Source organism: Ovis aries, chromosome 7 (genome assembly GCF_016772045.2).
Source record: "Ovis aries strain OAR_USU_Benz2616 breed Rambouillet chromosome 7, ARS-UI_Ramb_v3.0, whole genome shotgun sequence".
In the NCBI taxonomy this organism is placed as follows: domain Eukaryota; kingdom Metazoa; phylum Chordata; class Mammalia; order Artiodactyla; family Bovidae; genus Ovis; species Ovis aries.
Window position 1 is genome coordinate 6,237,366 of NC_056060.1, and position 27,517 is coordinate 6,264,882.

The window sequence follows — 27,517 nt, forward strand, 5'->3', positions numbered from 1 at the left end:
GTTCATGGTGTTTAATAAATTAAAATCTTAAACTTTTATGTCTAAACTTTTTTATCTATTAATCTTTTCCTTCTGATTTTGCTGCAGTGCTTGGAAAGTCTTTATCCAACTCATGGCTATATGAATATTCTTCTAAATTCTCATCTTATGCATTAATTATTTGCTTCCTCCACAGTTTTATGGAGACATAACTGATATGTAATACTGTGTAAGTTTAAGTATACAATGTAATCATTTGATAAATATACATATTTTGAAATGATTACCACAATAAGGTGAGCTAACATTCATTATCTCACATAGTTTTTTTTCTTGTGATGAGAAATTTAAAGATCTACTCTCTTAGCCATTTTCAAATCTACAATAGAGTACTGTTAACCAGTCCATTCTGAAGGAGATCAGCCCTGGGATTTCTTTGGAAGGAATGATGCTAAAGCTGAAACTCCAGTACTTTGGCTACCTCATGCGAAGAGTTGACTCATTGGAAAAGAGTCTGATGCTGGGAGGGATTAGGGGCAGGAGGAGAAGGGGACGACAGAGGACGAGATGGCTGGATGGCATCACTTTCTCGATGGACATGAGTCTGAATGAACTCCGGGAGATGGTGATGGACAGGGAGGCCTGGCGTGCTGCGATTCATGGGGTCGCAAAGAGTCAGACATGACTGAGCAACTGAACTGAACTGAACCGAACTGAACTGAACTGTAGTCACCATGATGTATATTACATCCCCAGACCTTACTTATCTCATAGATTGAAGTTTGTACTTTTTGGCTCCCTTCACTCCTTTACCACACCTTTCACCCTCTGCCCTTGCCAATTACCAATCTGTTTTCTGTTTCTATGAATTCATTTTTTAAAGATTATGCTCATAAGTGAGACCATACATTCTATGTCTTTCTCTGTCTGACTTATTTTACTTAGCATAATGCTCTCAAGGTCCATCCTTGCTGCAAATGGTGTTTCCTTCTTTTTATGACTGAGTAATATTCCTGTGTTACATTTCCTTTCTCTGTTCATCTGTTGATGGACACTTAGGTTGTTTCCATATCTTGGCTACTGTGAATAATGCTGCAATGAACATGATAGTACCAAGATACCTTCTAGATGGTGTTTCTATTGTATCCAAAGCAGGATGCCTTGATCAAACAGTAGTCCTGTTTTTTAATTTTCAAAGAACTTCCTTAGTACTTTTCATAGTGGCTATACCATAATTATTTGCTTTTAATTATTTAACTCTTCAGAGATAAAAGGACCTAAGCAACACTAAACTCTGCCAAGAAAATCATCCCCACCATACCCAGCAGCCCCAGCATGTCAGCAGAAGACCCCAGTAGCCAACAGGATAAAACAGACCAAATAATGGTACCCTGGTGACCTGTTTCATCATGGTCAGGTGGGAGATTGTAAAACATGAGCTTTCCTTCCTTCTCCAAATCCCTGCCCCCCTGTCCCAGTCCCAGGAAGATTAGATCCAAAGATAGGAAGAGAATGGGATGTCCCAGAGGCAGACTGCTTGCACTTCCTCAACCCCACATGGCAACAGAAGACAAATCAAAAGAACAGACTATCCCCCCATCCTCATCTTGAGGTCCTCAAGTCACAGGCCTGGCATAAGTTGAAAGTGGGAGATAATTTTGAATCAGACACTACATTAGATTTTGAATAGACTGTAATATGTAACTACAATTACAGGGAAATTATGTCATCTGTTCAAAGTCTCTTCAAAGGATCTCCATCGAGAGAGAGGGACTTTGAGCATGTTTCAAAGGTGACATCATTTCATTTGTGTCCCTCCTTTAATCGATAACACTTTTAAAAGAGGGTACAATGCAAGATAGCTGAAGAGTTCCAGACTTTACATGCACATCCAAAACCATCCACAAGAAAAGGGGGATTTTTACTGCTCTTCAATTATTAAACCAAAATACCAAACTTCACTCTGGTTATACTAACTTGATTAGGCCTGAAACAACCAGCGTTGCCAAGACAAAACTCTGTCCAGCTCCCTCCTCCAGCTTGGCTTTGAGAGCAAGCGCAAGCACAGTGACCACTGCCGGACGTGGGGTCTGCCAGTCAGATGGTGTGTCTATTAAAACGCAGAGACGTTACTTTGCCAACAAAGGACTGTCTAGTCAGAGCTATGGTTTTTCCAGTAGTCATGTATGAATGTGAGAGCTGGACTATAAAGAAGGCTGAGTGCTGAAGAATTGATGCTTTTGAACAGTGAAGTTGGAGAAAACTCTTGCAAGCCCGTTGGACTGCAAGGAGATCCAACCAGTCCATCCTAAAGGAAACCAGTCCTGAATATTCATTGGAAGGACTGATGCTGAAGCTGAAGTGCCAATACTTTGGCCACCTGTTGGGAAGAACTGGCTCATTGGAAAAGGCCCTGATGCTGGTAAAGATTGAAGGAGGGAGGAGAAGGGGATGACAGAGGATGAGATGGTTGGATGGCATCACTGACTCAATGGACATAAGTTTGAGCAAGCTCCAGGAGTTGGTGATGGATAGGGAGACCTGGCATGCTGCAGTCCCTGGGGTCACAGAGTCAGACACAACTGAGCGACTGAACTGAACTGAACTGAAAGTTGGTGCTGGTCAGTTGGTGTGTCTCTGAAAAGTCTGTGCCATTGAACCTCCTGCCATGGCTGAGTAAGATCCGTTCAGCGCCCCCTCTGGTGGTCCCACCCTGGGGAACCGAGGGACTGGAGAAGAGGACCCTGCCACAGCCTTCTTGGCATAGAAGGAAAGTGAGATTATGGGCATTGAGAATGACAAGGCCTTCACCATCCTGGAAGGCGGAGCCCCGGGACCCGGAGCGGGTTGCGGGGGTGGTGGTTGAGATGCTGATGACGGAGTGATGAATGGCAAATACTACCAGGAGACTACTAGGCCAACAGACAGTTACGCAGCTACTTCACAAATGGATCTATTGCACCCAGAAAGAATGCGAAAGTACCCTGTAAAGGGAGAGAAAAACAAAAGGAATGCTTGGAAGCCCTTGATGCCAGTTCTTAGAAGCAGGAAGCAGAGTGGAAAGAAAAAGCAATCAAGGAGCTGGACAAGTGATATGTGAGGCAGGCTGGCAGCTCCAAAAGACAAAAGCCAACAACAGGGCAGCAGAAGGAGCCTTTGTACACGACATTGAGGAGTTGTCCCCAGGTACTGAGTGAGAACGGGCGGCCCAGCTGTGTGACTTTAACCCTAAGTCCAGCAAGCAGGCCAAAGACATCTCCCGCAGGCGTTCTGTCCTCATCTCCCTCGAGCGGGGCCCCCTGGTGCAGTGAAGAGCCACAGGTCTACAGTATCTTAATCCCACTCAGTGAAGCTCTTCACGGTAATTGCATTAATGATGTTGAGTTGTTTTGGACCAAACCTTTCGTCTTTAGAGATGATCATTCTTTGTGATTGCACGTGTCCTTCAACAGTGTTCTCCCTGGCATTCAAAGAGGAGTGGAGGTGGTGGCAGAGGAAGGGAGGGAGGCCTCCCAAGGGCAGCCTCAACCTATGCTATTGTGCCTTATTTTGAGAATAAATTTGTTTCAAACAATTAAAAAATAAATAAATAAACAACTCTGACCTGATTGGCTTAAGCTGGGTTTCTACCATCTCTGAGCCAATCACTGAAATGAAGCAGATGTCTCTAGTCCAATAAGAATTCACCCCTGGAGAAAGTGAAGAAAATGAAAGTCACTCAGTAGTGTCTGACTCTTTGCGACCCCATGGACTGTACAGTCCATGGAATTCTCTGGGCCAGAATACTGGAGTGGGTAGCCATTGCCTTCTCCAGGGTATCTTCCCAACCCAGGGATCGAACCCAGATCCCCCTCATTGCAGACGGATCCTTCACCAGCTGAGCCACCAGGGAAGCCCCTGGCGAAGGGGAGGGCTAACAGGGAATAGAAGAGACAATAAATAGAATTCCTCCCTAACCTATCCCTCTGGTCAGTGAGGTCTCTTGGCCCTCCCTATTTCATTTTCACTCAGTTTGAGGCCTGGAGCAGTGTAATTCTAGCTGAAATCATGTTTAGGAAGCTGTTTGTTTAACCAGCAGGGGGGCCAGCTATTACAAGCTAACAACCCAGAGAAACATTTTCTTTCCCCATTGAAATCCAAAAACCCTGCCAAAGAAAGCTTGGCTGGGTGCCTAGGCCTTTCTCCCCAGCTCAGCCCCACTCTCTACAGGCGGCAGGGTCCCACACTAAGTGATAACTCACATTTGTAAACTACTTTGCAATTTGCAAAGGGCTTTCACATCCATTATGCCATTTAATCAACAAGGGGTGCTGGGGGAAGATGCTGGTTTGGATGCTGCTCTCAGGATTTCATCAGCATGCTGTATTTAGGAGCGGAAAGGAGGAATTATGCATGAGGCTCTGAGGCTAGTGCGGCGTGTGTAGTTGGAGGGCCACAAAGGGGCATTAGAGTTTCTGTGTCCCCTCCGCCTTTTGTTAACTGACTCCATTCCTTTGAAGTACTCAGTATCCCTTACTGAATATGGTTTTAGGTCTTAGTGATTTGTTACCCAAGATGTGTGCCCTGGCTGTGAACATGGCCCCTGACCTAAGGAAGACGAATATGAATTTGCATGGGAATCACACACAAAAAGGGGGCATTCTGATGATGCTTGACCTTGCTTCTTTATAATCCAGTTTTCTCCGTGAGCTTTCTGTCTTTAAATTGGATGAATAAGACATTGTGGGTACAACAGGCATGGTACTGAAGAATCCCCAGACGTCCTCTGAAGGAAAAGCCTAGGGATAAAAAGCACACATTGGAGATAAGAATGGGAGACAGAACCAAGCAACAGAGACCTACAGATACTAAATAACTGTCATTCAGTTGCTCAGTTGAATCCGACTGTTTGCAACCCCATGGACTGTAGAATGCCAGGCTTCCCTGTCCTTCAACATCTCGCAGAGTTTGCTCAAACTCATGTCCATTGAATCGGTGATGCCATCCAACCAACTTGTCATCTATCATCCCCTTCTCTTTCTGTCCTCAATCTTTCCCATATCAGTATCTTTTCTAATGAGTCAGTTCTTCACATCAGGTGGCCAAAATATTGGAGCTTCAGCTTTAGCATAGGTCCTTCCAATGAATATGCAGGACTGATTTCCTTTAGGATTGACTGGTTGGGTCTCCTGGCAGTCCAAGGGACTCTCAAGAGTCTTCTCCAACACCACAGTTCAACAGCATCAGTTCTTCAGCACTCAGCCTTCTTTATGGTCCAACTCTCACATCCATACATGACTACTGGGAAAACCATAGCTTTGACTAGCCAGACCTTTGTTTGCAAAGTAATGTCTCTGCTCTCCTTAATACACTATCTAGTTTTCTCATAGCTTTTCTTCCAAGGAGCAAGCATCTTTTAATGTCATGGCTGCAGTCACCATCTGCAGTGATTTTGGAGCCCCCCCCCCCAAGTAAAGTCTGTCTCTGTTTCCATTGTTTCCCCATCTATTTGCCATGAAGTGATGGGACCAGATGCCATGATCTTCATGTTTTGAACACTGAGTTTTAAGCCAGCTTTTTCACTCTCCTCTTTCACCTGAAACAAGAGGCTCTTTAGTTCCTCTTCACTTTCTGCCATAAGTGTGGTGTCATCTGCATATCTGAGGTTATTGATATTTCTCCCAGCAATCTTGATTCCAGCTTGTGCGTCATCTAACCCAGCATTTCGCATGATGTATTCTGTGCATAAATTAAATATACAGCCTTGACATACTCCTTTCCCAATTTGGAACCAGTCTGTTGTTCCATGTCCAGTTCTAACTGTTGCTTCTTGACCTGCATACAGGTTTTGCAGAGGGAAGGTAAGGGTAATCTGGTATTCCCACCTCTTTAAGAATTTTCCACATTTTGTTATGATCCACACAGTCAGAGGTTTTAGTGTAGTCAATGAAGCAGATGCTTTCCTGGAACTCTTGCTTTTTCTATGATCCAGTGGATATTGACAATTTGATCTCTGGTTCCTCTGCTTTTTCTGAATCTAGCTTGAACATCTAGAAGTTCTTGGTTCATGTACTGTTGAAGCCTCAATTCAGTTCAGTCGCTCAGTCGTGTCGACTCTTTGCGACCCCATGAATCACAGCACACCAGGCCTCCCTGTCCATCACCATCTCCCGGAGTTCACTCAGACTCATGTCCATTGAGTCCATGATGCCATCCAGCCATCTCATCCTCTGTCGTCCCCTTCTCCTCCTGCCCCCAATCCCTCCCAACATCAGAGTCTTTTCCAATGAGTCAACTCTTCGCATGAGGTGGCCAAAGTACTGGAGTTTCAGCTTTAGCATCATTCCTTCCAAAGAAATTCCAGGACCGATCTCCTTCAGAATGGACTGGTTGGATCTCCTTGCAGTCCAAGGGGTTCTCAAGAGTCTTCTCCAACACCACAGTTTTTTTACTTTGCTAGAATGTGAAATGAAAGCAATTATGCAGTAGAACATTCTTTGACACTACCCTTCTTTGGGTTTGGAATGGAAACTGATCCTTTCCAGTCCTGTGGCCACTGCTGAGTTTTACAAATTTGCTGGCATATTGAGTGCAGCAATTTAATAGCAGCATCTTTTAGGATTTGAAATAGCTCAGCTGGAATTCCATCACTGCCACTAGCTTTGTTAGAAGTGATGCTTCCTAAGGCCCACTTGACTTCATACTCCAGGATATCTGGCTCCAGGTGAGTGATCACATCATCGTGGTTATCTCGGTCATGAAGATTTTTTGTACAGTTCTTCTGTGTATTTTTGCCACCTCTTCATAATCTCTTCTGCTTCTGTTAGGTCCATACCATTTCTGCCCTTTATTGAATCCATCTTTGAATGAAATGTTCCCTTGGTATCTCTAATTTTCTTGAAGAAATCTCTAGTCTTTCCCATTCTATTGTTTTCCTCTATGTCTTCGCATTGTTCACTTAGGAAGGCTTTCTTATCTTTCCTTGCTATTCTTTGGAACTCTGCATTCAGATGGGCATATCTTTAAACAACTAGATAACCATCATCCAGTCAGAATCCTAGAGATACAGATAACTAGATAAACATCATCCAGCTGACAAGAGTTCAAGTCCAAGGGCAGAAATTTCCTCCCACCAAAATTACTTGCCCATTTTTCTCTTTGAATGCTGTCTAATGCCCATATCCATCATATACATTTCCACCTCCACCAGGGCCCATTCCTCTCTCTAAATAGGTCGTGAAGGTAGAGACCATGCTGTGTCACCCACCACAGAGGGACATTAGTGTCAGACACATGGATGAAACTTGACCAGTTAAATGAGTGTGCAAATGAGTGGGCACAGACAAACGGAATCAGTTGACTATGTGTGGAGATAAATCTTTAAAATACATTAAACTGATTAAATGCTTTTAATCATGAACATCATGATTTGAAACTATTCAGCTCAGTGATTTTGAGTATATTCACAAGTTTGTGCAACCTTCATCACTATCTAATTCCAAAACACTTATATCACCCGCAAGACTCCCTGTGCCCATTAGCAGTCACTCTCCATTTCCCGATCCTTTAAATCCTGACACACGCATCTATTTTATGTCTGTATGGATTTTTCTCCTTCAGACCTTCAATACAAAAGGAATCATATAATACATGATGTTTTGCATTGTAGCACGTATCAGTACTTTATTGCTTACTTTTTTGCTGAATACCACGGTATGGATATACCAAATTTTATTATCCACTCATCATCAGTGGACATTTTGGTTGTTTCCATTTTTCAGTTGTCATGAATAATACTATGAATGTTCATGTAGAAGTTTTTGTGTGAACATCAGTCTCTATTGGGGTGGGGGGGTGGCGATATATACCTAGGAGTGGAATTGCTAGGTCATAGGTAAGTTTTTGAGGAATTATTTTTCAAAGCACTGGCACCATTTGACACTACCACCAGCAGTGTATGAGAGTGTAATTGCTGCACATCCTCATCAATATTTGTGATTTCCATTTTGTTAAAAATTATTGTTATACCCATCCTAGTGAGTTTGAAGTGATACCTCATTGTGGTTTTGACTTACATTTTTATAATGACTAATGATCTTCAGCATCTTTTCATGTACTTCAGTTCAGTCACTCAGTCATGTCTGTCTCTTTTCGAAACCAAGGTCTGCAGCACGCCAGGCTTCCCTGTCCATCACCAAGTCCCAGAGTTTACTCCAACTCGTCTCCGTTGAGTCACTCATGCCATCCAACCATCTCATCCTCTGTCATCCCTTTTTCCTCCTGCCCTCAATCTTTCCCAGCATCAGGGTCTTTTCCAATAAGCCAATTCTTCACATCATACATGCTTGAGGAAGAGGTCCAACTTCCTGCTTTCTCAAATGGATAGAGTTGTCTCAGCATTCTTTGTTGAAAAGACTGGGGTTTTCTTTTCCCCACTGAATGGTCTTCACACTCTTGTTGAAAATCAGTTGGCCTTAAGTGTATGGGCTTATGTCTGAACTCTGTTTTCTTTGTCTAGACTTTTTCCAGTGTCACACTCTTTGAATTACTGTAGCTTTTAGTATGTTTTAAAGTTAAAAGGAACTTTGTTTTACTCTTTTGAGAAGGTTTTGGCTCTTTCATTTCTATATGAATTTTATGATCAGTTTATCCATTTCTGAAAAAAAGACTTGAAATTTTGAATCTGTAGATAAATTTGGAGCATACCACTATTATAACAATATTAAACCTTTCAATTTATGAACATGGATGTGTTTGCATTTATGTAGGTCTTTAACTCCTTACATTGATATTTCATCATTTGCAGTGCACAAATCTTGAACTTGTTTTGTTACATTCACTCATAAATATTTTATTCTTTTTGGTGTTATTATAATGGAATTGTATTCTTAATTTTATTTTTGGATTGCTCATTTTTAGTGTATAGAAATACAAATTTTTACTTTTTAATGCTATTTTAGTGCTTTCAAATTTCTTATAACTAAAAGGAATTACTTCCACATATTTATTTTAGAGATGTTTTATTTATGTATTATTTTTATTAATATATATCTGAGTTACAGTATCATATTAGTTCCAAGTGTACATATAGATTTAATATTTTTGCAGGTTATATTTCATTTAAAATTATTGTAAAATACTGGCTATATACCTTGCACTCTACAATATACCCTTACAGTTTTGTTATGTATAGTATTTTGTTGGGCTTCCCTGGTGGCTCAGATGGTAACGAATCTGCCTGCAACGCAGGCGACCAGGGTTCAATTCCTGGGTCAAGAAAATTACCTGGAGAAGGGAATGGCTATGCATGCCAGAATTCTTCTTGCCTAGAGAATTCCATGGACAGAGGAGCCTGGCAGGCTACATCAGTCCATGAGGTCACAAAGAGTTAGACAAAATAGAGCAACTAACAAGATAGTAGTTTATACCTCTTAATCCCCTGCCCTAATCTTACACCCCTCCCATCCCCTCTCCCAACTAGTTTGTTCTCTGTATCTGTGAGTCTGTTTCTGTCTTCTTACGTCCATCCCTTTGATTTAATCTTTAGATCCCTCATATAAGTAGAATATATAGAGTAACATATTTGTCTTTTTTTCTGTGTGAATCATTTCACTGAGCATTATATCTTCCAGGTCCATCCATGTTGATATACACACACACACACACACACACACACCCCAAGGAGTTGAATTGCTGGATTACATGTTACTTCACTTTTAGTTTTTTGAGGAATCTCCATACTGTTTTACATAGTTGCTGAATCAATTTACACTCCCATCAACAGTATGCTGCTGCTGCTGCTGCTGCTAAGTCACTTCAGTCGTGTCCAACTCTGTGTGACCCCATAGATGGCAGCCCACCAGGCTCCCCCATCCCTGGGATTCTCCAGGCAAGAACACTGGAGTGGGTTGCCATTTCCTTCTCCAATGCATGAAAGTGAAAAGGGAAAGTGAAGTCACTCAGTCGTGTCTGACTCTTCACGACCCCGTGGACTGCAGCCCACCAGGCTCCTCCATCCATGGGATTTCCCAGGCAAGAGTACTGGAGTGGGGTGCCATCGCCTTCTCCACAACAGTATACAAGTGTTCCCTTTTCTCCATGTTCTCACCAACATTTGTTATTTGCTGTCTTTTTGATGATAGCTATTCTGACAGAAGTGAGGTGATATGTCATTGTGGCTTTGGTTTGCAAATCTCTGATAATTAGTAATGTTGAGCAGCTTTCCATGTGCCTGTTGGCCATCTGTATATTCTTTGAGAAAATGTCTATTCATATTTTCTGCACATTTTTTAATTGGGTTGTTTTCATTTTTTTGATGTTAGATCGTATGAGCTGTTTACATATTTTAGATATTAACTCTTTATCGATTATATCATTTGCAAATATTTTTTCCGCTCAGTAGGTTGTCTTTTCCTTTTGTCAGTGGTTTCTGCCTACATTTTCTTCTAGGAGTTTAATGGTTTCTTATCTTACATTTAGGTCTTTAATGCATTTTGAGTTTATTTTTGTATATGAAGTAAGGAATGTTACAGCTTTATTCTTTTACGTGCACCACTTCTTGAAGATACTGTTTTCCCCACTGTGTATTCCTGCCTTCTTTATCATCGATTAATTGATCACAAGAGTCTGGGTCAACGGACCACAGGAGTTTATATCTGGACTCTATTCTGTTCCATTGATCTTTATCCCTGTTTTGTGCCATATTATACTATTTTGATTATTGTATCTTTGTATTGTTGCCTGAGGAGAAGGCAATGGCACCCCACTCCAGTACTTTTGCCTGGAAAATCCCATGGATGGAGGAGCCTGGTAGGCTGCAGTCCATGGGGTCGCTAGGAGTCGGACATGACTGAGTGACTTCACTTTCACTTTTCACTTTCATGCACTGGAGAAGGAAATGGCAACCCACTCCAGTGTTCTTGCCTGGAGAATCCCAGGAACAGGGGAGCCTGGTGGGCTGCCGTCTATGGGGTCTCACAGAGTCAGACACGACTGAAGCAACTTAGCAGCAGCAGCAGTATAGTCTGAAGTCAAGGTATGTGATACTTCTAGCTCTGATCTTTTTTCTTAAGTTTACTTTGGCTCTTCAGGGTCTTTTGTGTGTCCTTTCATGTTTTAGAATTCTTTGTTTTAGTTCTGTGAAAAAATGTCCTTGGTATTTTGATAGAAATTTCATTAACTCTGTAGATTGCCAACCCACTCCAGTGTTCTTGCCTGGAGAATTCCAGGGATGGTGGAGCCTGATGGGCTGCCACCTATGGGGTCGCACAGAGTCGGACATGACTGAAGCGACTTAGCAGCAGCAGCAGCAGCAGCAGTTGTAGACTGCCTTAGAGAGTATGGTCAAGTTTTTTAATTGAGAGGATTTACAAGATCCCCTAGAGGAGGGTGTGGCAACCCACTCCAGATTTCTTAGAGGAGGGCATGGCAACCCACTCCAGACCCCCTAGAGGAGGGCATGGCACCCCACTCCAGTGTTCTTGCCTGAAGAATCCCATGGACAGAGGAGCCTGGTGGGCTGCAGTCCACGGGGTCATGCAGAGCCTGAAGTGACTTAGCATGCATACATGATGTGAGCTATGGGTTGTCATGTATGCCCTTTATTATGGTGAACATGTTTACTCTATGCCCACTTCCTGGAAAGCTGTTGTCATGAACTGAGGTTGAAATTTTCTGAAATTTTTTCTGCACGTATTAATAGAATCATATGGTTTTTATTTTTCTATTTGTCAATATGGTGTATCACATTGATTAATTTGTAGATATTGACTCATCCCTGCATCCCTGGGATAAATACTACTTTATCATGGTGTGTAACCCTTTAAATGTATTGTTAAATTGATTTGCTAATATTTTGTTAGGACTTTTTTGCATCTCTGTTCATTAGTGATGCTGGCCTGTAATGTTCTTTTCTTGTAATATCTTTGTCTGATTTTGGTATCAGGGAGAGGTTGGCCTTCTACAGTGAGTTCAGAATCATTCCTTCCTCTTCAATTTTTTGGAATATTTTGAGAAGGACAGATGTTAACGCTTCTATAAATATTTGTTTGTTGGGAGTTTTTGTTTATTAATTTCATGTTTGGTATGCAATTCATTTATCTTAGGGTGGAAAGTTACATTACTGATTAGCGCTCTTTTATTTAACATGGACATCTATACATGTCATATACATTACACATTTCTCTCTGAACGCTGCTTTTGCTGTATCCTGTGAGTTATTGTATGTTACGTTTTCATTTTATCTGTGAGGAGCAGTATAAACCACTACAATTACATATAAGCTCAGATAAATAACTGAATATTCTGAAGAGTTAACTTTTTCTAAACTGGTATTTCTACAATCACTTGTGACCCCAAGGACTCTATAGTCCATGGAATCCCAGGCCAGAATACTCAAGTGGGTAGCCTTTCCCTTCTCCAGGGTATCTTCCCAACCCAGGGATCAAACCCAGGTCTCCTGCATTGCAGGCAGGTTCTTTACCAGTTGAGCCACAAGGGAAGCCCCATTGTATGTTATGTTTTAATTTGTCTTGTCTGTGAGGAGCAATATAAACCACTAAAATTACATATATTCTAAAGAGTTAACTTTTTCTAAACTGGTATTTCTATAATCACTTATTAAATACCAGGTAAAGTTTGGTGTATTTACACTAAAAAAGAAAATTTTGTGATTAATAAGACTAAGGGAGATTTGTACATATTGATATAGAAAAGTTTCCATGACAAGATAAATGACAGAAGCAAGTTGCTTAACAGTTCTGTGGAGTAGAACTTCACTGTGGTTATCAAATGCTATTTCACATATATACTTCTTGAAGCACAGAAAAATTTGAATAAGGTTATATAAAAACCTGCCCATATTGTCTTCACGGGGAGTGAGAAGAGAGAATGAGAGGGTGTTCTTTGAGATAAACTCACATCAGCTGATATTGCTTATCTTGCTTTTATTATTTTTAAAAAATATTTTCACTGCACAAGTAGGATATAAAATGGCTTGTAAAGGAAAAAAAAAAAAACCACAGAGAAAACAAAAGTGAATTGCCCCACCCCTGTTGTATCAAAGATGCAACTGCTACTAATAGTTTTGTATGAGTCCTTCCAGAAACTTTAAAGCTTCTATAGTAATAAAAAGAATTAATAAAAGAGTAAGATTTTATTTTCTGTGTTCCTTCATTTATACTTTGCAAACATTAGCATTGCATTTATCCATCCATTTCATCATAAGTTCAGTCATATATTTCATTTTCTAACAAAAGGGGAAAAGATCTAACATATTTCTGGATAGAAATTTTCCTGCTACTTTTTATCCATATTTGTAAGAGGATTTAAGACTATTACTGTCAGAGCATTTTAGTCCCTCTCTCAGGAAAGGAGAGTCAAGAGATTCATCGGTTTGTGGGCCCCAGTGGAAACAGTGTGGAGACATGGCACAGATCTATGTGAAGAAGCCTAAGGGCTTATAAACGCTGATCTACTATATCCACCACTTGGAGCGTAGAATATGCACCCAATTTTGCCATTGAGTGAACCAACATCTTTCTTGCCATTCCATACTGGCCTCTTAACACAAGCATTATTGAACATTTCCTAGGTACCAGGCATTTTTCTCAGCACCTTACACACATCAACTTATTTAGCTTCAACAACAACCCCATCAAGTGAGCACCGTTGTTATCCTTTGTTTTTTTAGGTGAGAAAACTGAAGTGACTTAGGTGATGTATCTCCCCCAAGGCCTCACAGCCAACAAGTGACAGAACAGAGATCAAACCCGGTTCTGTGTGGTTCCAGAGTCCTTGTTCTTAGATATTAAACTGACTGCTTCTGGAGAAAGGCAGAGCATAAATACAGGATTGCAAGATTCAGCAAATAAAAACACAACGCAGTCAGATTTGAAATTCAGATAAACCAAATTATACTGCATGTACCACGCAATATTTGGAATATACTTACACTAAGAAAGTAATTGTTAATCTGAATTTAGAGTTGAAATGGGTGTCTTACATTTTAATTGGCGACCTTCCATAGATACATAGAGAGAGCCAGACTTGGAGAACAAGGTAAAGGGTTAGAGACTCAAAGTAGGTTTTCTTGACTGATGTCCCTACTTGTTCTATTCTCTGTAAAGATTTTCTTTTTTCCTTTGCAAAGATATTAACATGAAGAACAACAGAAAAAGTATGTGAATGTATCCCTTATGGAAGGTAGAACAGACAGCCCATCTTCATTCCATCTCCTCTCTCTCTCCTCTCTCTCTTGCACACACACACACACACACACACACACACACACACACAAAATGGTAGCACAGGGCTCCCTGGTAAATACTGACTAAAGAATGACACTTGAGACTGAGGCATAAAGTCTCCTGCTTCTTTCCTGTTTTTAAGTCTTGTGACCTTACACTAAATCATATTCGCATGGGTAGCAGGGGGAGGCAGGAACCTTGGCGGGAGGCAGGGCACAGGGGAAAGAGACAGCTGGGATCCCAGGGGCACTGAACCCCTAAACTACCTGTATCTCACTGGGAACACCTCAGCTGACCCAGCCCCAAGGGGCAAGGCCCACACAGGTAACCTTGATGGGGAAGGGAAATACAGGAAGCAAAACACCTTTTTCTGACACTCTGCGGCCCCTATCCTGCCACTGGCCAAGGGTAGCCCTATAGAGAGAAGCCTTAGTCTCTGACCAGTCAAACTGGTCACTTTTCCCTCCTTGGAAGAGCTGGTGTAAGAAGAGGGAAATAGAGAGGTAGAATATGGGGAGAAAATATAAACTCTCCCTCCTCCAACCTTTGTACTTCTGATTTGATAACAGAGCTAGTCTCTTACAAGAATATCATTAATTAAAACATACAAAGCACTTTCATTTTAGCCTCCAAATTGTCTATTGATTTTTGCCTAAAAGAAATTAGCCTCTAATGTGACAACTTTCCCATCAATAGTCTAAAATGCTTGCCTTATGGAATTAGCACCCTATTAACCTGACCATCTCTTTAAGTGCTTTTCTTCTTCAAGAATTATAATTAAATACCATCGCCAACCAGAATTCTTTAGACAGCACTTTGCACATTAATGTCTACTCAATTTTCATTCCCATGGCTAGAATTTTAACCCACAATGAAGCTCAGAACAACGTCGTTTCTGTCTTTAAAATTGTTTTTTGTTGTTGTTGTTTCCTTACTTTTCACATTTCTTTATTCCAAGTGTATCCTCTGAGCTCCAAGGCAGGGGAATAAGGAAGACACTGGCATGATCGTCACAGAATAAAGTGACTCATTTTCTTAAGGATGAGCAAAATGAATGCTACTACACGTATGTTAAAGTCACATGCTCAAGACAGGCTTGAGAATGAGGATTCACGGAAGGTCAAAACCAGAGCTCACCCTCCACTCGGACCAGAACTTTTGCTCTGAGCCAGGAAGCAAGTGGCAGACCTTGACTCGCTCCGTATGGGCCAGCCTCCCAAGCATGGAACAGTGCGGAGGAGAGAGGACAGTGTGTCTAGAAAGGCAGATAGAAAACATCCAGCGAAGGAGTGACCACCACAGACTCTACCCCACAGTTTCATTGTTTTCCAAGGTGGTTGAACCAATCTTACTTCCATTAGCATGGGTAAGAACACCTGTAGCTACATATGACTGTCAGCCCTCGATACTGTAGACTTAAATTTTTTTTAATCTGGTAGATATAAACTAGCATAACATTGATGTTTTAATTTGCATTTCTCTGAATATTGATGAAATTGAGTGACTTTTTATATGTCTACTGGCCATTTGATTTTCCTCTTTAGTGAAATATCTGTTCACATCTCTTGTCTATTTTCCAATTGGATTTTTGTCCTTTTGTTATTGATTTGAGAGCATTCTTTATATATTTTAGATATCAATTCTCTGTTAATGATGTGTTTCTCTCCATTTTCACTTTAGGGAAGTTTTTTTATCACAGCTCTTAGTTTTAATACCATGGAATTTAGTGTGTGCTTTTAGTATGTTATTTAACAATGCCCTACTAATTCCAAGGTCATAAGGTGTTTTTTTCTAATAATATATGTTTAATTGTGAAAAATATTACAACATGGAGAAAAGCAAAGATAAGAAGAAAAATCACCTCTTATCCTATTACCAGAGTAACCACTGGCGTTTATTTTTACAGCTTCCAATCTCACATGATAGTTAACGTGACACCCAAATAAGCTTCGAGAAGAAAAATATCCATGATCAACATTGACTTCTTTTTAATACACCACATATCTAATCCTATTCAATACTAATTTTTTTTCCTTGGATTACTAGTTTTTGTTTGTCTAATAGCAGCCTCTGAATTATGTCTCCTGATTTAAGCAGAGAGAAGAAACGTTTTCGTTCAGAGGGGAGATAAATAAAGAAAGTCAAATGTTGAGGTACGGCCTCAAGGCATCAGTTAACAGAAAAGTCATCTTGAATGTACCAAATGGAAACCAGGCCAGACCTTCTGCCAGCCCCCACACAGTTCTCCAAAACTAAGCTTGACAGCATCTTGTTTACAGCAAAAGGAAATATTTCTCTTTGCTGTTGAATAAAATCTGTAAATATCATGGCTTTCCTGACTTGATCCTACAAATGCAATGTTATTTTCTTAACTAATGAAATGGAAGGCAATCCTCAGTGAGACCGTAGCTTACAAAGCAGATGTCTCAGTTATCTATTGCTAAGGTAACAAATTGCCGAAAAATAATGACAAAATAACAGCAACTGTATTATTGTCTCTCAGGGTTTCTCTGGGTCAGGAATTCAGAACGGGATCAGATGAACAGTTAAGGCTCAGGATCTCTCACAGGTTGCAGTCAAATAAGTAGGCTGGAACCCTAGGGGTGTGAGGCAGCTGGGAGCTGACCTGGGATCTCTCTCTCTCTTCATGTGTTCCCAGGGCCACTGATGTGGTCTCTGTGTGGTGGCCTCTTTGTACAGGCTGAAGTTTGGGCTTTCTCATAGCGTGCTGGTCTCAGGGCAATTGGACTGCTCTTACATGGTGACTTCACGACTGAATGTTCTAGCAACTAAGGTGGAAGCTGCCTTGCTTTTATCAACCAGTCTCACAAGTTATATAGAGTTATTTTCACCATTAAAAAGTTGCAGAAACCCACCCAATTTAAATGGGAAGGGAACTTTTCCATTAAAAAAAAAAGAAGAAGAAGGCTTATATTTGCAGTCTACTTCTTTTGAAGAAAAGATTGAGAAACCAAAGATCTCTTTTCTTCTTGCACTCTCTCTGCCCCTTTCACTCCAAGATGATGTGATTCCTTTAAAAATGTGGGCTTCCTGTGTACCAATTTATGATCCACTCCATTAGATAAAAGCCACAGATTTCTTCTGGAAAAGTCTCTCCTTATTCTCGACCTCCTGTGAAGCAATTATGGGATAATTTTCTTAGAAGTTCTACTGCCTATTATTTAACAAAGAGGGTTTGCAAAGCATGCCTATGAAATTCTTTGGAGGATGTCTCTGTCTGAAAAGATTTGTAAGGTGCAACCTTAGACTTGGGGGACCCTAACAAAGGGTTTTGATGCCATACCCTTAGCTTCATCTTTATCCTGAGGCCACGTTTTCCTTTTTTTTTTTTTTTCCCAGAAACTGATCCGATTTCTTTATTTTTCAGGTTTGTTTATATACCTTTTGTTATACATAGGGATAAATATAGAGTCACGTGGGGGTCAGCAGACCTTACAGTATCCTGGATTTGGTCTTTTCCCTGAGGTCTTTTATTTCTTTGAGACTCTTTGCTGGATGGAAAGACTGTCAGGATCCCTCTATGTTTTCTCCTAAATTCTACTCAAAAATTGAACTGTTTGTGCTTTGATGTCTCTCTCTCTCTTTTCACATTATGTTACAGGCAACTACAAGCCATGGAGCATCTGTGGCACTCTCCCCAGAAACCTCCCCAGCCACATCACCGGGTTTGTTAGGTACATTTCTATTTTCCACATCAGCACAGACAACAGGTTCCAGTGTTTGTACACTTTCCGCCACCACACAGCAAAGTTTCCTTTCCTTTCCTTCCAAATAATAGTCTCCCAACTTTCATTTAAGCCCTCACTGACAGCCTCAAGGCTTCTGCTAAGAATCTCCTCAAAGCGCTTCCAGCTTCTACCAACCACCTAGGCCTCAAAGCCAATATCATGCAACACCTCACGAGCAGGCACTACAGCATTCTGTTCCTCTTATCTCTTAAATCACCATCCAAACTGGTGGCTGAAAGCAATAGCAATCATGCCACTATCTATCATGGATTCTGTGGGTCAGGAATTCAGAACGGGCTCAGCTGGGCAGTTCTGGATCAGGCTGTTTGGTACAATTATAGTCAAATGACGACTGCTTTGGGAGAGCAGTGGGCTGAAGCAATTAAGGGTTAGCTGGATCTCTCCCTCTCTCTGCCTGTCTTCTCCACATCCCTCAGTAGTTTCAGCTACTCTCCACATGGTCTCGCTCCATGGATGAGTTTAGACCTCCTCTCAGCATGGTGGTCTCACAACAGCTGAACTACTTACCAGGTGGCCGAAAGCTTCAGAAGCAAACGTTCCAGTAGCAAGGTGGACTTTTTATGACTCATATAAGGAATCACATAGCTTTGCTTTCACCATATTCTACAGATTGAGATAGTCACAAAAGCCCATCACAGAAGCCATTTTAGGGGAAAGGGCACATCAAGGAAGGGATGTCAGAGAATTTGTGAGCACATTTTTAAACTGCCCCAACAGATTCCAAGCATTTCTCATGTGCCTACTATGGGTCAGCTATTATGCATACATAGATGGATCTGATAAAAGGCATCCTTGAGGAGCTTACTATCTAGTTAGGGTGAGGGTAGAAGACCAAGAGATAAGAGAACATTGTGCTCTAGGGGGCAAGTATTTTAAGAGTGCTGAGAAAGCTGAGGGAAAGCATAGAGGGAGAAAGTAATGCCACAACTACAGTTTGGGAAGGAACCATGGAGAAATCAGCATTTGAGCCACACCCTGAAGGGCAACAGGAGTTCTCCAGTCATGCGGGGACCAACGTGCATGCATGGGGGCACGAAGCACCTCAGTGCAGTCTTTTCATTCCAGTTGAATAATGGTGACATTCTAAGTGCCATTTTGTTGGTGACATTTGTCAAAAATGCCACATGCTGGTGACATTTCTAAAATAAGCAGCTCAGGAGAGAGTGCAGTGAGTTCAGTTCTGAACATGTTGGCATTTTTAGGTGCTGCCAAGACATGTGGAAGTTGAGGAGTTCAAGCGGGACCCCTGAGTCCCCTAACAAACAACGTGCTGACATGCTGGTAGGCTTCCACTTTATTCTATTTTTCAACAGGGTGTTCATTGCTCCTGCAAGAGAGTCAGTGGCTGCAGGTGGTGGCTCTCCTACCTCCTGGGCTGCCTCTCCCAGCTGCTCTAGCCGTTAGGGTTCAAGATATGAAGGAATTCTCTAGAAACAGGTCATTAGTTATGGCTTGCAAGCTCACCTGAGGCACTCAGCCCAACCCAAGAGACAGATTCTACCCTGGAGTGGCTGTAATTACCAGTCCTAAGAAGACATTTGTTCTATCCTGTACACTTGAGCGTCTAATATGTTGCCTTGCGATGACTTGGCCTCTACCTGGTCAGGGGCCAAAGGAGCCTCTGAGATCACCTCCCCAGGAGTTTGCCAACTGGTGGCAAGCAGACTGAAAACGGCTTGCAGAGAGTGTTTATTTGAAAATGGGATACGTTGAAAACATTTAAAAATCAGGAAATTTTATTTAAAGTGTCTGAATGTCAGCCTTTTTTGAAAAATCAGATTTTAATTTTGCCACCAGGCATAAATTCCCACATGGCAACAGTCAGCTGGGGCCAAGCCGGGCTGCGCCTCCAGTTTGTCAAGTATTGGGAAGAATGTGGGGGAAACATTCTCATCCCCAGCTGCTAAACTGGTACAATTTGAAGGGCAATTTATGAGTTTCTACCCAAATTTAAAATTCATGACATTGTTCTGGCAATTGTCATTTTGAAAATGAAAGCTACAGAAATATTCAAATGTGAGCATAAAGTTGAGGTTATGTGGTGTTATTATTAATTAATTTATTTTTAAGTATTTGTTTGTCTGTTGGCTTATTTATTTGGCTGTGAGAGGTCTTAGTTTCAGCTCATGGGGTCTTCATTGCCCCGTGCAGGATCTTCCATCGTGATGCATGGACTCTCTAACTGTGCACAGGCTCTGGAGCACACGGGCTCAGTAGTTGCACCATGCAGCCCTGCTCCACAACGAGTGGGATCTTAGTTCCCTGACTGGGGACCAAACGCACATCCTCTTCATTGAAAGGCAGATTCTTAATCACTGGACCACCAGGGAAGTCCTGGTGGTATTATTTATAACTAAAAACTGAAAGCAATCTGCATTTCTATCTATAAAGAACTGGATAAACAGATAAATATAGGTATGTCAAAAGACTCTCGCTCTTTTGCTGACAAAGGTCCATATAGTCAAAGCTATGGTTTTTCCAGTAGTCATGTATGACTGTGAGAGCTGGACCATAAAGAAGGCTGAGCACAGAATTGATGCTTTCAAATTTGTGGAGCTGGAGGAGACTCTTGAGATTCCTTTGGACAGCAAGGAGATCAAACCAGTCAATCCTAAAAGAAATCAACCCAGAATATTCATTGGAAGGACTGATGCTGAAGCTCCAATACTTTGGCCACCTAATGCGAAGAGCAGACTCATTGGAAAAGGCCCTGATGCTGGGAAAGATTGAGGGCAGGAGAAGAAGGGGACGACAGAGGATAAGATGGTTGGATGGTGTCACCGACTCAAGGGACATGAGTTTGAGCAAATCCAGGAGATAGTGAAGGACAGGAAAGCCTGGAGTGCTGCAGTCCACGGGGTCACAAAGAGTCAGACACAATTTTTCAATTGAACAATGGCAATGTATGTCAATGCAATTAAATATTATGTAGCTATTGACAGGAATGACGTGGTTCTATATTAACTGACCATGGAAAATGCTTTAAATATATTAAATTTAAAAAAAAAGAAAATCACAGGATGATATGTACAGTATTACCTCATTTAGGTTAAAACCAAAACTATACTAGAAAATGGTCCAGCTCCTGACAAAAAGTGGAGGGCTCTGGGCTTAGACAACTTGGTTGCTACTGAGCTCTCCAAAATACCACTGAAAACTTGTTAAGGCAAAGCTAAAATTACTAGAACTTGTGGTCAGAATCTTAGTCATATTTCAGAGAGGGAAATTAGCACCAGGATAATCACAGGACCACAGGATCCTGTCTTAAATGATCTAATGTTTTTATCCAAGACAGGGATATTATTTGAACTGGACAGAGTTGATGATTCCATAATTTAGGACTGGTGGCCACAACAAGGTCAGGGCGATAAAGGGAGGTTGACAAGGAGGCTCTTAGTCAGTGAGCAACTCAGGACTGTCTCCAATAACTTAAAGGAACTTCCTGAAACAAATAATGAAGTTATTCGAGGATGTACAATCTCATCTTCATCAGGAAGAAGTTTTCTGGAACAACCCACCCATCTTGCTGACACAAGTGGGCCATGGTATCTTCCTTATGACTAAATGGCAATGGTGCAGATTGTCTGGATTCTCTATGGAAACCCCAGCTCTGTCCTTTTCTAGCTGTAGGAATTTGGGCAATTTCTTTAAAGTTTTAGTTTCTGTATCTGTGGATGAAGATTACTGGTGGCAGGGGTATGGTTAGGATTACATAGGATTCCTGTGTCTAGAGTATAGACATACTGTCGGCAGCATTGATTACACCTGGATATATAGGCATAGGAAAAGGGATAAATGAGAACTTCTCAGCCTTGGCACTATAGACATTTTCAGGCCAAATAATCCTTTGCTGTACGAGCTTGTCCTGTGTATTGTACTGTGCTCAGCATCATCCCTGACCTGTGACTACCAGAAGCCAGAAACACCAGCTCCTCCAAGTTGTGACAAACAAAAGTGTTCCCAAACATTGCAAAGTGTCCTCACTTAAGAACCATTGACTCAGAGGCAACCACTGTGTGGGCTCCACTAGAAAAGAGTGGGAATTAATAAAAATGTAAGAGAAAATGGTGCATAGCTCACATCGTAAGCTACCTGTTGGCAGATTCATCTTTGCCTCTTCTGTAAGCACCAGTGATCTGCAGGCCGCGAGAGTCAGAGAAATACTTCTTGTGATGGAACATCAGCAGATGCTTCCAGGTAAGGGTCCTGGAAAAGAGAACATTGAAACCTATTCATTTTAGAGATAAGCTTATTCGACATTAAAATTTGAAGATGATGAATGTTCTGCCTTTAGGCTCCAGGATGGGGTCCAGAAAATTCAGGATGACTACAAATGATTGGGAAAGGCTATGGGCCAAGGGAATCTGAGTCTCCAACAGAAATTATTTTGAAGAGCCTCCACTTGGCAGCTTCGGCCATCCGTCCTCACCCATTTGGAGTGGTTGGTTTTCCCAAGGGCCCAGGAGAGCCATCGAGAGGCCTGTTTCCAAATGTCCCACTGACCTGCCTCCTACACTTAGGGCTTCCAGAAAAGTGAGACATGCTCAGGCTCCCACTGTTGTGTTTTGGTGAGCTGTAGGTAATTCAACCTGCAGTTTTTCTTGAACTATGGAGAGAAGGAAAAAGGCTGCGGTAACTCTCTCCCCACCCCTCTTTTTTTTTCTATTTGGCCAAACCACATGGCTTATGGGATCTTAGCTTCCCGAGCAGGGATTAAAGCCAGGCGCCCTGTACTGAAAGCATTGAGGCCTAAGCACTGGACCACCAGGGAATTCCCTTGCTCTCATTTTTAAAAGTGGTTTGCAGTATGAGAGTTGTGCCAGAAACCAACAGCCACAACACTGCAGCCAGAAGTGTCTTCCCAAAGCACAGTCTGGCCTGAAAAGTGGATCAGCATAATTCCTCGTCCCCACGCAAACAGTTCTGGGACTGGGCATACTTTCTTGATGCCATATAAAACAATACTGAGGATAAGAAAATTAAAATAACTTAGCTACTTGCTTCAAGAAATACCTTTTCCTAGACTTAAACAGATATTTCTACTCTTGTGTTCTTAGCAGTATTATTCACCATAGCCAAGACAAAGAAGCAACCCAAATCTTCCTCAGTGAATGAATGGATAGGCAAAAAGTGATATATCCTTACAATGGAACGTTATTCAGCCTTAACGAGGAAGGACATTCTGACAAGTGCTACAAGGTGGCTGAAACTAGAAGCCATTATGCTAAGGGAAATAACCCAGTCACAAAAGAACAACTATTACATGGGTGTACCTACGGCTGATTCTCACTGATGTTTGAGAGAAAACAACAAAGTTCTGTAAAGCAATGATCCTTCAATTAAAAAGTAAATAAAGTGGTTAAAAAAAAAAAGAAAAATTACTCTGTGATCCACTTACATGAACTACCTAGAATTATCAAATTCATACAGACAGAAAGTAAAATGCGAAATACCAGGAGCCGGAAGGAGGGTGAGATGGGGAATTATTGTTTACTGGGAATGGAGTTTTAAATTGGAAAGATGAAAACGTTCTGTGGATGGATGGTGGTGATAGTTGTATAGCACTGTAAATATTCTTAATGCCACTGACCCAGACATTTAAAATGGTTATAATGATAAATGTTGTGTTATGTGTATTTTATTACAATAGAAATGCTTTTGTGAGCTAAGACAAGGAACTAACTACAGTGTTTACCTATCTAGGCTAGTAATTCACTCATCAAGACTCACCTCATGACCCCTGCCATCCCCTCCACTGCCACCCAATCCAAAGCTATTGGGGTCATAACCTCTGCTCAGTCCAGTTTCCTGCTTTGTAAAATCTACTTTCAAATCACCCAGACTGGATCCTAAAACTATAAGTATCTTACCTTTGTCTCTTTATTTTGAGATACAACCAAGACTCTGTCACAGTGCCATTTCCCCTTATTACAGTAGGTTTGATCATCTTAGCTTTGCTTTATCAACTGGTTTTTTTCTGGTGGGTTTTTTTGAAAGCTGACAACAGACAGATCATGGGTTTCCCTTATCAAAGTTCTTTTGAGGTCACTCACTGCCAATATTTGAGTTTGCAAATGGGCAGCTGGCATGGCCTCCAGTTATATTTTATTTGGCTTGCAAAGTATATTGAAAAAAAAAAATTGAATTTTCTGCCAAATGTTAAATATTGGTAGTTTTCCCAAAGAATATGAATTTTTTTCCCTTCTGTGGGAAATTCAGGACCAAATCCATTTGCTAGTCTGGTTTCAGACATTTGGGTCAATTCATCAAGGGCATTCTCTTGAGCAAAGATAAAATGTTTAATCTGTCTTAACTCTTGGTGTGCACTAGACAGCGTCAGGCACAGGGTATTTTCTAGTCTAACACGATGTCATTCAGAGGCACTTGCTGTAACCAAATGACAAAGTCCTTGCAAGCCACGACACTGAGCGGGGGGTGGGATGCCGTTGCTTTGGAGCCAGAGAGCAGGCCCGAGTCTGACCTCTGCAATTTACTTCCAATGTGGCATCAGGCAAATACTGCCTCTTCTAGGAACCTCAATTCTTCATTTGTAAGAAGGGGTAGCATGCGGCTCTGGGGGAAACTTAGTGAGTTATGAAGTGTCCTGAGATGCAGTGAACACACACAGGTAAAAGTTACCGTGACTACAGTTACACTCGTGACTTGTGCTTTGCTGGGCTTAGTCACTCAGTCAAGTCTGACTCTCTCTGACCCCATGGACTGCAGCCCACCAGGCTCCTCTGCCCATGGGATTCTCTAGACAAGAATACTGGAGTGAGTTTCCATGCCCTCCTCCAGGGGATCTTCCCAACCCAGGGATAAAACCTAGGTCTCATGCTTTGTCAGAGGATTCTTTACCATCTCAGCCACCAGGGAAGCCATGAATACTGGATTGGGTGGCCTGTCCCGTCTCCAGGGGATCTTCCTAGACCAGGAATCAAACCAGAGTCTCCTGCATTGCAGGTGGGTTCTTTACCAGGGATTCCCTGGTGGCTCAGACAGTAAAGCATCTGCCTGCAATGCGGGAGACCCAGGTTCGATCCCTGGGTTGGGAAGATCCCCTGGAGAAGGAAATAGCAACCCACTCTTGCCTAGAAAATTCCATGGATGGAGGAGGCTGGTGGGTTTACAGTCCATGGGGTCGCAAAGAGTCAGACACAACTGAGTGACTTCACTTTTCTTTCACTTTCTTTACCAGCTGAACTGCCAGAGAAGCCCACTCATGACTTACGCTGAGGCTTTTATTTCTATGAAATCTTTCTTGTTTTCCATTCATTTATGGCAGAAGCCAGTTTCAGTCCCACAGTGAAATTACAAAACGTGTCTCTAAGCTTTGAAGACAATGACCGTTACCACGGAAGTATTTCTAATCAGAGAAAAAAACAGGGGAGCAAAGTTCAAAGTTTGGGAGAAACCAAATATCAATAACCTCAGATATGCAGATGATACCACCCTTATGGCAGAAAGTGAAGAGGAACTAAAAAGCCTCTTGATGAAAGTGAAAGGGGAGAGTGAAAAAGTTGGCTTAAAGCTCAACATTCAGAAAACGAAGATCATGGCATCCGGTCCCATCACTTCATGGCAAATAGATGGGGAAACAGTGAAACAGTGTCAGACTTTATTTTGGGGGGCTCCAAAATCACTGCAGATGGTGACTGCAGCCATGAAATTAAAAGACGCTTACTCCTTAGAAGAAAAGTTATGACCAACCTAGATAGCATATTCAAAAGCAGAGACATTGCTTTGCCGACTAAGGTCCGTCTAGTCAAGGCTATGGTTTTTCCAGTGGTCATGTATGGATGTGAGAGTTGGACTGTGAAGAAGGCTGAGCACCAAAGAATTGATGCTTTTGAAGTGTGGTGTTGGAGAAGACTCTTGAGAGTCCCTTGGACTGCAAGGAGATCCAACCAGTCCATTCTAAAGATCAGCCCTGGGATTTCTTTGGAAGGAATGATGCTAAAGCTGAAACTCCAGTACTTTGGCCACCTCATGCGAAGAATTGACTCATTGGAAAAGACTCTGATGCTGGGAGGGATTGGGGGCAGGAGGAGAAGGGACGACCAAGGATGAGATGGCTGGATGGCATCACTGACTCGATGGACGTGAGTCTGAGTGAACTCTGGGAGTTGGTGATGGACAGGGAGGCCTGGTGTGCTGTGATTCATGGGGTCAAAGAGTCGGACACGACTGAGCGACTGAACTGAACTGAACTGAACTGTATCTTGAGCATCTTTAAACTACTTCCAAAGCCCGTGAAATTAATTGTTCTGTGATTCTATATGGAGAACATTTTTGGACACACTTCTCTTTTAAATGCATCTGATAGAAAACATAAGGGCACTGAAAAGTATACAAGCAATGGGAAGGGTGTCTGGAGAGGGAAAAACATTGCTTTATAACTCTGTTTTCAAAATATCCTTCAGTTCAGTTCAGTCGCTCAGTTGTATCCGACTCTTTGTGACTCCATGAACTGCACCACGCCAGGCCTCCCTGTCCATCACCAACTCCCAGAGTTTACTCAAACATGTTCATTGAGTCAGTGATGCCATTCAACCATCTCATCCTCTGTCGTCCCCTTCTCCTCCCGCCTTCAGTCTTTCCCAGCATCAGGATCTTTTCAAATGAGTCAGTTCTTCGCAGCAGGTGGCCAAAGTATTGGAGTTCTTACTATGAATATTTTTAACAGAGAGAAAATTTAGGGGACATGTAGTGTAACCCAGGTGGCTCAGTGGTCAAGGATCAGCCTGCCAATATGGGACACAGGAGACGTGGGTTCAATCCCTGGATCGGGAGGATCCCCTGCAGGAGGGCATGGCAACCCGCTCCAGTATTCTTGCCTGGAGAACCCCATGGACAGAGGAGCCTGGCAGGCCACGGTCCATAGGATTGCGAAGAGTTGGACACAGCTGAGCCACTGAACACACGCGCACACACACACACATATTATAAGGTATATGCTGGCCTTAAGCATCTCACCATTTAGTCATTTGCTTCAGATCTTTTTACTATTTATGTAAAGAAAGAAAAACTTGTGGATACAATTAAATCATCTTGTATATCCCTTCTTGATCTCATGTCTTCTGTCCTTCCCCAGGGAGAACCACCATCCAGAAACTGCTGGGAATCATTCCAGGAACGATGCTGTACTTTTACTATATACAGCATGTAGCTATAAACAATACACTATATTTCTGTCATGTTTTTAAACTTCAAATAAATAATATCATGCTAATATCATCTCATACCACTTGCTTTTTATGTTTTAGGTAGCCCTGCTTGAATCATTTTTGAAGTGCTATATAGAGTTCATTACTTTTGATTCATAGCACTACGGTAACACCCTTGGGGAAAAAAGAGGATTACACATTTTCTCTTTCCAAGGTTTCTCACTCCCTACAGGACAAAGTCCAAGTTCAGTCAGGTACTCAAGAATCTCCATGATCCAGCTTGTTTCCTCTCCCGACCAACCAGCTGCAAGCTATTTCCCAAGCATATCACAAACTGAGAATCTTTACACCCCAGTTTACTCCTATTGATCCCTCA

The 27,517-nt window shown here is 41.8% G+C and overlaps 1 pseudogene; it reads left to right on the forward strand.

Annotated features, from left to right (window-relative positions):
* Window positions 1-2,647: 2,647 nt before the first annotated feature.
* LOC101104242 (clathrin light chain A-like) lies at window positions 2,648-3,290 on the forward strand (annotated as a pseudogene).
* Window positions 3,291-27,517: the final 24,227 nt, after the last annotated feature.